Consider the following 8,614-nt stretch of genomic DNA (forward strand, 5'->3'; position numbering starts at 1 on the left):
AATATTTCCCACCCCTTGACAGGTGCCATTGTAACAAGATAATAATCAATGTTATTCACTTCGCCTGTCAGTGGTCATAACGTTTTGGCTGATCGATATATGTTGAATGCTTGAAATCAATAATAGTGTGGGTGGTCATTTGTGTGATGGGGTGTCCATAAATTTGGGGTAACAACATAGGGATTTCCAGAAGCTACTTGACAATGTACCGTATCAAAGTTATAGTAAAGAATAAAAGCTCATGGTGTCAGAGGCAGCTTACTGGTCTGTATAAAAGCATGGCGGACTAATAGGAATTGAGGAAATTAGCCATAATTTTTTTTTCTCTGGTTGGCAAGGTGTAACTGGTGGTCTGCCATGAGGACTGGTATTAGTGCCTCAAATTTGTCCACTTTACATTAATAATCTGGATGAAGACAACAAGGGTAAACTTGCTAAATTTGCTAATGATAGAGGACTGTAATTTTTCCAGAGGGCATAAAGAACCACCAAAGGCACATATCGAAGGTATTTATTTCACAAAATGCTGGAGTAACTCAGCAGGTCAGGCAGCATCTCAGGAGAGAAGGAATGGGTGACGTTTCGTGTCGACACCCTTCTTCAGACTTTATCTTTACATGATAAAGGGAATAACATGAATAACGTTTAGTGCAAGATAAAAGCCAGCAAAATCTGATCAAAGGTAGTCTGAGGGTCTCCAAAGAGGTAGACAGTAGGTCGGGACTGCTCTGTAGTTGTTGGTAGGATGGTTCAGTTGCCTGGTATCAAATCTGTCTCAACCACCACCCAGGCAGCATGTTCCAGGGACTCACCATCATCTGTGTAAAAATCTTCAAGTCAAGTCAAGTCAATTTTATTTGTATAGCACATTTAAAAACAACCCACGTTGACCAAAGTGCTGTACATCAGTTCAGGTACTAAGAACGAACATGCAATGGCACACAAACATAACAGCACATACATAAACAGTTCACTGCGCCCCCTCAGAGGGCCTCAAACGCTAGGGAGTAGAAATAGGTTTTGAGCCTGGACTTAAAGGAATCAATGGAAGGGGCAGTTCTGATGGGGAGAGGGATGCTGTTCCACAGTCTAGGAGTTGCAACCGCAAAAGCGCGGCCTTTTGCCCTGCAAATCTCCTTTCAACTTCGCCCCCATCGCTTTAAAACTATATCCTCTACAATTCGATTTTTCCATCTTGGGGAAAAAAGATTCTGATTGTCTGCTCTATCTATGGCTCATAATTGTATATGCTTCTTCCAGGTCTCCCCACAGACTCTGGCATTCCAGTGAAAACAATCCAAGTCTGTCCAACCTCTCCCTGTCGCTAATATTCCAAATGCGGCCTATAAAGTTGCAATTAGGGCTTCCTGACTCTTATACTCAATGCCCAGACCAATGAAAGCAAGCGTACCATATGCCTTCCTTTTCCTACTCTATCTACTTGTGTTGGGACTTTCAGAAACTTATGCATTTGAACTCCAAGATCTCCCTGTGCTTCAACAACATTAAGGGACATGCCATGCGATCATTCTTAAGAATGAAGGGATTTTTGAAGGTTTTTAAATAAATGATCCTCGACCAGTTGTTGCAGGTCATTTTGCACACAATAAATCTTGACCCCAATCCTCACATCATCTGTCACTCTCAGGTGTGCACAGGTTAACCAAAATGGCGGCGCTGCCCTAGCAGCTGCGGCTTATCTGCGGTCCGTTTGTCTTTGTGTTTTGTTGGGGTTTTTTGTCTTAATTGTAGATGTGATGTGGTGTTTTTGTGTTTGAGTACTATGTGTGTGTGGAGGGGGGGAGGGGGGGGGACTGTAAAATTGTAAATGTGTCCCTTCCGAACGGAGACCCGACCTTTGTTTTCTGGGTGTTGTCTCCGTTCCTGCTGTGGCCTACCATCGGCACAACTCCTGGAGCTGGCGGCCTCCAGGGCTCTGGTTCGCAGAGCCCGCGGACCGGACTCACCATCAGCGGAGCCGGCCATCTTCGGAGGCTGCGGGAGCGGCTGCAACTCGCCTTAGGCTCGGGCCTCATGGATGCCGACATCGGGAACTCCGGCAGCGGCAGCGTGTTCGCCCGCCCCGGATCGTGGGGCTTGGGTCGGCCCACCGCGGACATTTCACCGTCCGGTGTGGCCTGAAATAGGCCGCGGGAATTTTCTCTGCTCAGCGGGGGCTTCAATGTCGGGAGCCATGACCGCCCCGACTTGCAGCAGCAGCGGCAGCGTGTTCACCCGCCCCGGATCGCGGGGCTTGGGTTGGCCCGCCGCGGACCTTTCAACGTCCGGCGCGGCCTGGAACGTGGCAACGACAACAGCCTGACTGCAGGAGAAGACGGCAGGGGAAGAGAAAAGACATTCTGTCCTTCCATCACAGTGAGGAGGTGACTGGAGGAGACTCACTGTGATGGATGTTTCTTTTTTTTGTGTGTTGGTTGGGGTTGTGTAATTTGCTTGTTTTATTACTCTTATTATTGGACTTGTTTTTTGGATGACAAATAAAGATATCTTGATTCTGAATCTTGAATTTTAAATTTGTGATTTTTCATAGAGGAACTCACGTAACATTAATTTTACAGGCAGAACATATACATAGGACATAGAATATAGAAAAGTACAGCACAGGAACAGGCCCTTCGGCCCATGATGCCTATGCTAAACATAATGCTAAAATAAACTAATATTATCTGCCTGCACATGATCCATGTCTCTCCATTCCATCCATGTACATATGGATATCTAAAAGCCTTTTAAACACCACTATCATATCAGCCTCTATTACCATCTTCTGTAGCATGATCCAGGCACCCAATCTGTGTCAATAAAATCCCCCTGCACATCTCCTTTACATTTAGCACTTCTCAGAAGTTTAGAAAAATAGGTGCAGGAGTAGGCCATTCGGCCCTTCGAGCCAGCACCGCCATTCAATATGATCATGGCTGATCATCTAAAATCAGTGCCCCGTTCCTGCTTTTACCCCATATCCCATGATTCTTTTAGCCATAAGAGCTAAATCTAACTCTCTCTTGAAAACATCCAGTGAATTGACCTCCACTGCCTTCTGTGCCAGAGAATTCCACAGATTCATAACTCCCTGGGTGAATAAGGTTTTCCTCATCTCAGCCCTCATCTCAGTCCTACCCCTTATTCTTAAACTGTGACCCCTGGTTCTGGACTCCCCCAAAATTGGGAACATTGTTCCTGCATCGAGCCTGTCCAATCCTTTAAGAATTTTATGTTTCTATAAGATCCCCTCTCATCCTTCTAAATTCCAGTGAATACAAGCCCAGTCGACCCATTCTTTCATCATGTGCCTGTCCCGCCATCCCGGGAATTAACCTGGTGAACCTACGCTGCACTCCCTCGATAGCAATAATGTCCTTCCTCAAATTAGGAGACCAAAACTGCACACAGTACTCCAGGTGCGGTCTCACCAGGGCCCTGTACAACTGCAGGGCCGTGGTAAGACTGCACCTTGCTCCTAAATTCAAATCCTCTCACAATGAAAGCCGACATGCCATTACCTTTCTTCACTGCCTGCTGTACCTGCATTCTTACTTTCAGTGACTGATGTACAAGCAGACCCAGATCTTGTTGCACCTTTTCCTAATCTGACACCATTCAGATAATAATCTGCCTTCCTGTTCTTGCCACCAAAGTGGATAAACTCACATTTATCCACATTATACTGCATCTGCCACGCATCCGCCCACTCACCCAACCTATCCAAGTCACCCTGCAGCCTCATAGCATCCTCATCGCAGCTCACACTGCCACCCAGCTTTGTGTCATCCGCAAACTTGGAGATGTCACATTTAATTCCCTCGTCTAAATCGTTAATATATATTGTAAATAACTGGGGCCCCCGCACCGAGCCTTGTCACCCATTCCTTCTCTCCAGAGATGCTGCCTGACCCGCTGAGTTACTCCAAGTCATTTACTGTATATACATCACAAACAACAGAGCTCCCAGCATACATGTGTGGGGATCTACAGTATAATGTATTCTTGCTATGGAGGGCGTGCAGCGTAGGTTCACTAGGTTAATTCCCGGAATGGCGGGATTGTCGTATGTTGAAAGGCTGGAGCGATTGGGCTTGTATACACTGGAATTTAGAAGGATGAGGGGGGATCTTATTGAAACATATAAGATAATTAGGGGATTGGACACATTAGAGGCAGGAAACATGTTCCCAATGTTGGGGCAGTCCAGAACAAGGGGCCACAGTTTAAGAATAAGGGGTAGGCCATTTAGAACGGAGATGAGGAAGAACTTTTTCAGTCAGAGAGTGGTGAAGGTGTGGAATTCTCTGCCTCAGAAGGCAGTGGAGGCCAGTTCGTTGGATGCTTTCAAGAGAGAGCTGGATAGAGCTCTTAAGGATAGCGGAGTGAGGGGGTATGGGGAGAAGGCAGGAACGGGGTACTGATTGAGAGTGATCAGCCATGATCGCATTGAATGGCGGTGCTGGCTCGAAGGGCTGAATGGCCTACTCCTGCACCTATTGTCTATTGTCTATAATCTCCAATCAATTTCAATGCCAATTGAGGGAAAGGAGCATTGTTGTCAATTAGCCCTAAATACTCATTTCAAATGAATTGTCTTTGGCCTGTTCAATGAGAAAAATGTGCATTTTTTATTCAAGATAAAATCTATTCAACATGTTTTGAACAGTAGCCACCAGGGCGTTATATGAGATGCATTACAGGGTATCCTGGTCGGTGCCTCAAACTCTGTGAGTACTCCTTCACTGTCACCTCAGGCTTACAGTTTATTCAGACTAATTGGCCTAATGTGGTTCCTCTGCTGGTGTGCTGCCTGCTCATTTAGACCACAGCTGCTTGTCAGTTGCAAAGAGAGACTGTGAACAACTCTATAAATTATTCTTTCCAGGGGAGTCTGTTTTCATATTTTTCTTACATTGCAAAGTATATGAGCAATGCTTGCTGCAATCAAAGGCTTTCACTGTTCACCTTTTACATTTTCTGTCCATATATGGTGAAAGCTCGGTCACTTTCACTTTCTCAGACACCAAGGTTAAGAGATGAAGATGATTAAGTCGATTCATTGCCCACTGTTCCTAATATGTAGGTGAGTGATAGAATATTGCAGGTGTTGATGGGAATATGAGGACAATTGATTACATGTAAAATTAGTAGAGGAACAGAATTAGACACAAAATGCTGGAGTAACTCAGCGGGACAGGCAACGTCTCTGGAGATAAGGAATGGGTGGCGTTTCGGGTCGAGACCCTTCTTCAGATCCGAAACGTCACCCATTCCATCTCTCCGGAGATGCTGCCTGTCCCACTGAGTTACTCCAGCATTTTGTGTCTATCTTCAGTTTAAACCAGCATCTGCAGTTCCTTCCTACACAGAGGAACAGGATTGCTCTGTGAGATGGCAGAGATTTGATGGGCCAAAATGCCTCATTCTATATCATCAGGAAACATGGAAAAATGTACAATGAAACCCATTCTGTGTAAGGTCCTTTGTTACATAAAAGGAAAGTTGACAGGGTCGATAGGTGTTGAATAACTCATTGATTGGTGCCACAAAGGAGAATTATTAGAATTTGCTCCAATAGAGAGCCTGGCATTGGCATTACCAAGTGATAAGCACAGCTGTCAATTCCTTGCCTGGTGAAATTAGCTTCAACAATAAAGTCACTATTTTAAAGATCACAATGCAGGGACAGTTTAAAAGATGAACAAATAGATCCAAGACAAAAAATGCTGGAGTAACTCAGCGGGTCAGGCAGCATCTCCAGAGAGAAGGAATGGGTGACGTTTCGGGTCGATACCCTTCTTCAGACTGACACCACATCTTGCAGTTTTTTCCCTAAACAAATAGATCCATGTGATTTAATTTGGACCAATAAATTTAACACCGGGATTCACACCCCTGCCCCTGCTTGCCCACCCTTTCATACTTTAATAATCTGCACCACTTCCACTTGCGCCTCGCTGAAATTAACACCCTGCACTCTTCAAATGAAACTCAATGGATTCTTCTACACTCAGCATAATTTCTTCAAATAATCAGTCTTCATTTTATATTTTTTATACCAGATTTTCATAATCCACTGGATCATGTTTCATCTATATACTAAAACTCTCGTTTATTTGTTTGTTTGTTCCTGAACTACAGCCAAAACGGTACATGATACCGCGACAATTTTAGGCCCACCTTATTCACCGTTGTCCCTTTGGTGCTAATGGAAGAAGTTTCATTGAAATCGGTGTTATATTTTTAAAGTTATTCACATTTTAATCTATCTCTAAGGTAGGGAGGGGGGGGGGGGAGGGAGGGAGGGAGGGAGGTAGGTGGAGGGAGGGAGAGGAGAGAGGATAAAGGGGGTTGAGGTGGATGGAGTGGGGGGGAGGGGAATGGGGAGGGGAAAGGGGAAAGGGGAAGGGAGGGGGAGGGGGAGGGGGAGGGGGAGGGGAGGTGTAGGGGGTGGGGAGGGAGGGGGGGAGGAGTGAGGGAGGGGGAGGAGGGAGGGAAGGGGAGGGGGGGAAGGAAGGGAGGGAGGGAGGGAGGGAGGGAGGGAGGGAGGGGAGGGGAGGGGAGGGGAGGGGAGGGGAGGGGAGGGGAGGGGAGGGGAGGGGAGGGGAGGGGAGGGGAGGGGAGGGGAGGGGAGGGGGGAAGAAGAAGAAGAAGAAGAAGAAGAAGGGGGGAGGAGAGGGTGCTGCACCATTGCAGGAGAGGTTTAGGCCCTACGGGTCCACTTGGTCTAGTTCCATCTAAAGCTCTCCAATTGATTAACAAGGAAATAAATACTTCCATGCAATCAAATTACTAGGCAAGTGCCATCATTATTAACATCTATTTGATAATATTCTTTCCCTTCTGAGAATAGGATGTAATAAAGAAAATTACATGAAACTTTTCAGCTAATGTTATTTGTGGAATCATGGGTGAGGTAGACTAACATTGCACGCAGTAGTTTGCAAGTGTGTGCTTGCAAAATATTGACAATTATGACAAAATATTTTTATTTGAAATGTGTACTATGAGATTTTTCTTCACATCAAGCAAATATATAGAAATCAATTCAAAATATTAAAATTTAGTGTTTCAAAAAGTCCACATCTCATGAATTTACCCTTGTTCAACTTGAAAAATAACAAATAGAGGTTCGGGAACAACATTCTGGACTCTGCTGGTGATTTCTGTTTGCATCATTCAAAGTTGAAGGTTGATTTATACAAAATGTTAAATGGGCATTTTGCATTTTGAATTCTACATACAAATTAACATTTTGTTTTATATGTTCATATTTTGGAATTCAGGTCCGTTAATTATTTGCATTGTGTTGGAAGGAAACAAAAATTGGTAGTATAATAACCTTAAAGATCTATCTGACAACAACTGACTTTTGGGAAGAGGTTCCTATATGCAGGGCAATTGTTATCCTTGAGGTTGTTTTCTCCACAGAGAGAGTACTCTGAACTACACAGTGCCCCGCAAAGTTAATAAAAGCCTTGCACAGCACAAGCAGAATAACCACAGTACAAAGGTATCTCTTTCAATAGGTTAGCAGTATGCCTGGGGTTAAATTCTTTTGCCATTCAAACTGGAAACGGCAAGCAAAGATCAGAAGACATTTGGCAAACCCTAAGCACTTTTGGTGTACTTACATTATTCTAGTCAAGAAAAGTGCAAAGAGGACGCTTACAATTTTCATGGAGTTTAACATCAAGGCAAAACTGAATGTGTACCTTCAAAAATCCGCAACATAGTAATACATTTTGAAGAAATCCCACCAAGCTCTGTAGACCGTCTTTGTCTTTATTATTTAGAGAAACTAATCTCAAGTCAAGTCAAGTCAAGTCAAGTTTATCTGTCACATACACATACACGATGTGCAGTGAAATGAAAGTGGCAATGCCTGCGGATTGTGCACAAAAAAGAATTACAGTTACAGCATATAAATAAAGTTAATAAGTTACTATAGTGTAGACAAAAATTTAGTCTCTGGAGTTATAAAAGTTGACAGTCCTGATGGCCTGTGGGAAGAAACTCCGTCTCATCCTCTCCGTTTTCACAGCGTGACAGCGGAGGCGTTTGCCTGACTGTAGCATCTGGAACAGACCACTACTGGGGTGGCAGGGGTCCCTCATGATCTTACTTGCTCTGGATCTGCACCTCCTGATGTATAGGTCCTGCAAGGGGACGAGTGTAGTTCCCATGGTGCGTTCTGCCGAATGCACTACTCTCTGCAGGGCCATCTGATGACTTTTTGAAAATTCTACGATTATCTGCAAAAAAAAACAAATAGGGAACAAAAACGGGATTTTATATAAGCATACAATATGAATTAATTTAATAAAATATTTTTCAATTAAAACAGAATCTGCAGCAAAAACAAAACTCCCCTGAATTGTTCCTTCAAGGTATATGGTTGATAGAGTGAAGAATGTTCGGGACCGTGGGGCCATGCGGCAGGTCTGTCTCGCCCGTCGTGGAACCCGGAAACCCACCTGAAGGGTGAATCCGCCGAGCCCGAGCCTGAGCTCACTCCCAAGGACCAGAGAACCAGAGAGGACGGTGGGGAGAGTTGGAAATGGCGGAAGTAAAATCAAAGCAGAACCAGGATCTTACTTGCCATAGT

This window comes from Rhinoraja longicauda, chromosome 1 (genome assembly GCF_053455715.1).
Source record: "Rhinoraja longicauda isolate Sanriku21f chromosome 1, sRhiLon1.1, whole genome shotgun sequence".
In the NCBI taxonomy this organism is placed as follows: domain Eukaryota; kingdom Metazoa; phylum Chordata; class Chondrichthyes; order Rajiformes; family Arhynchobatidae; genus Rhinoraja; species Rhinoraja longicauda.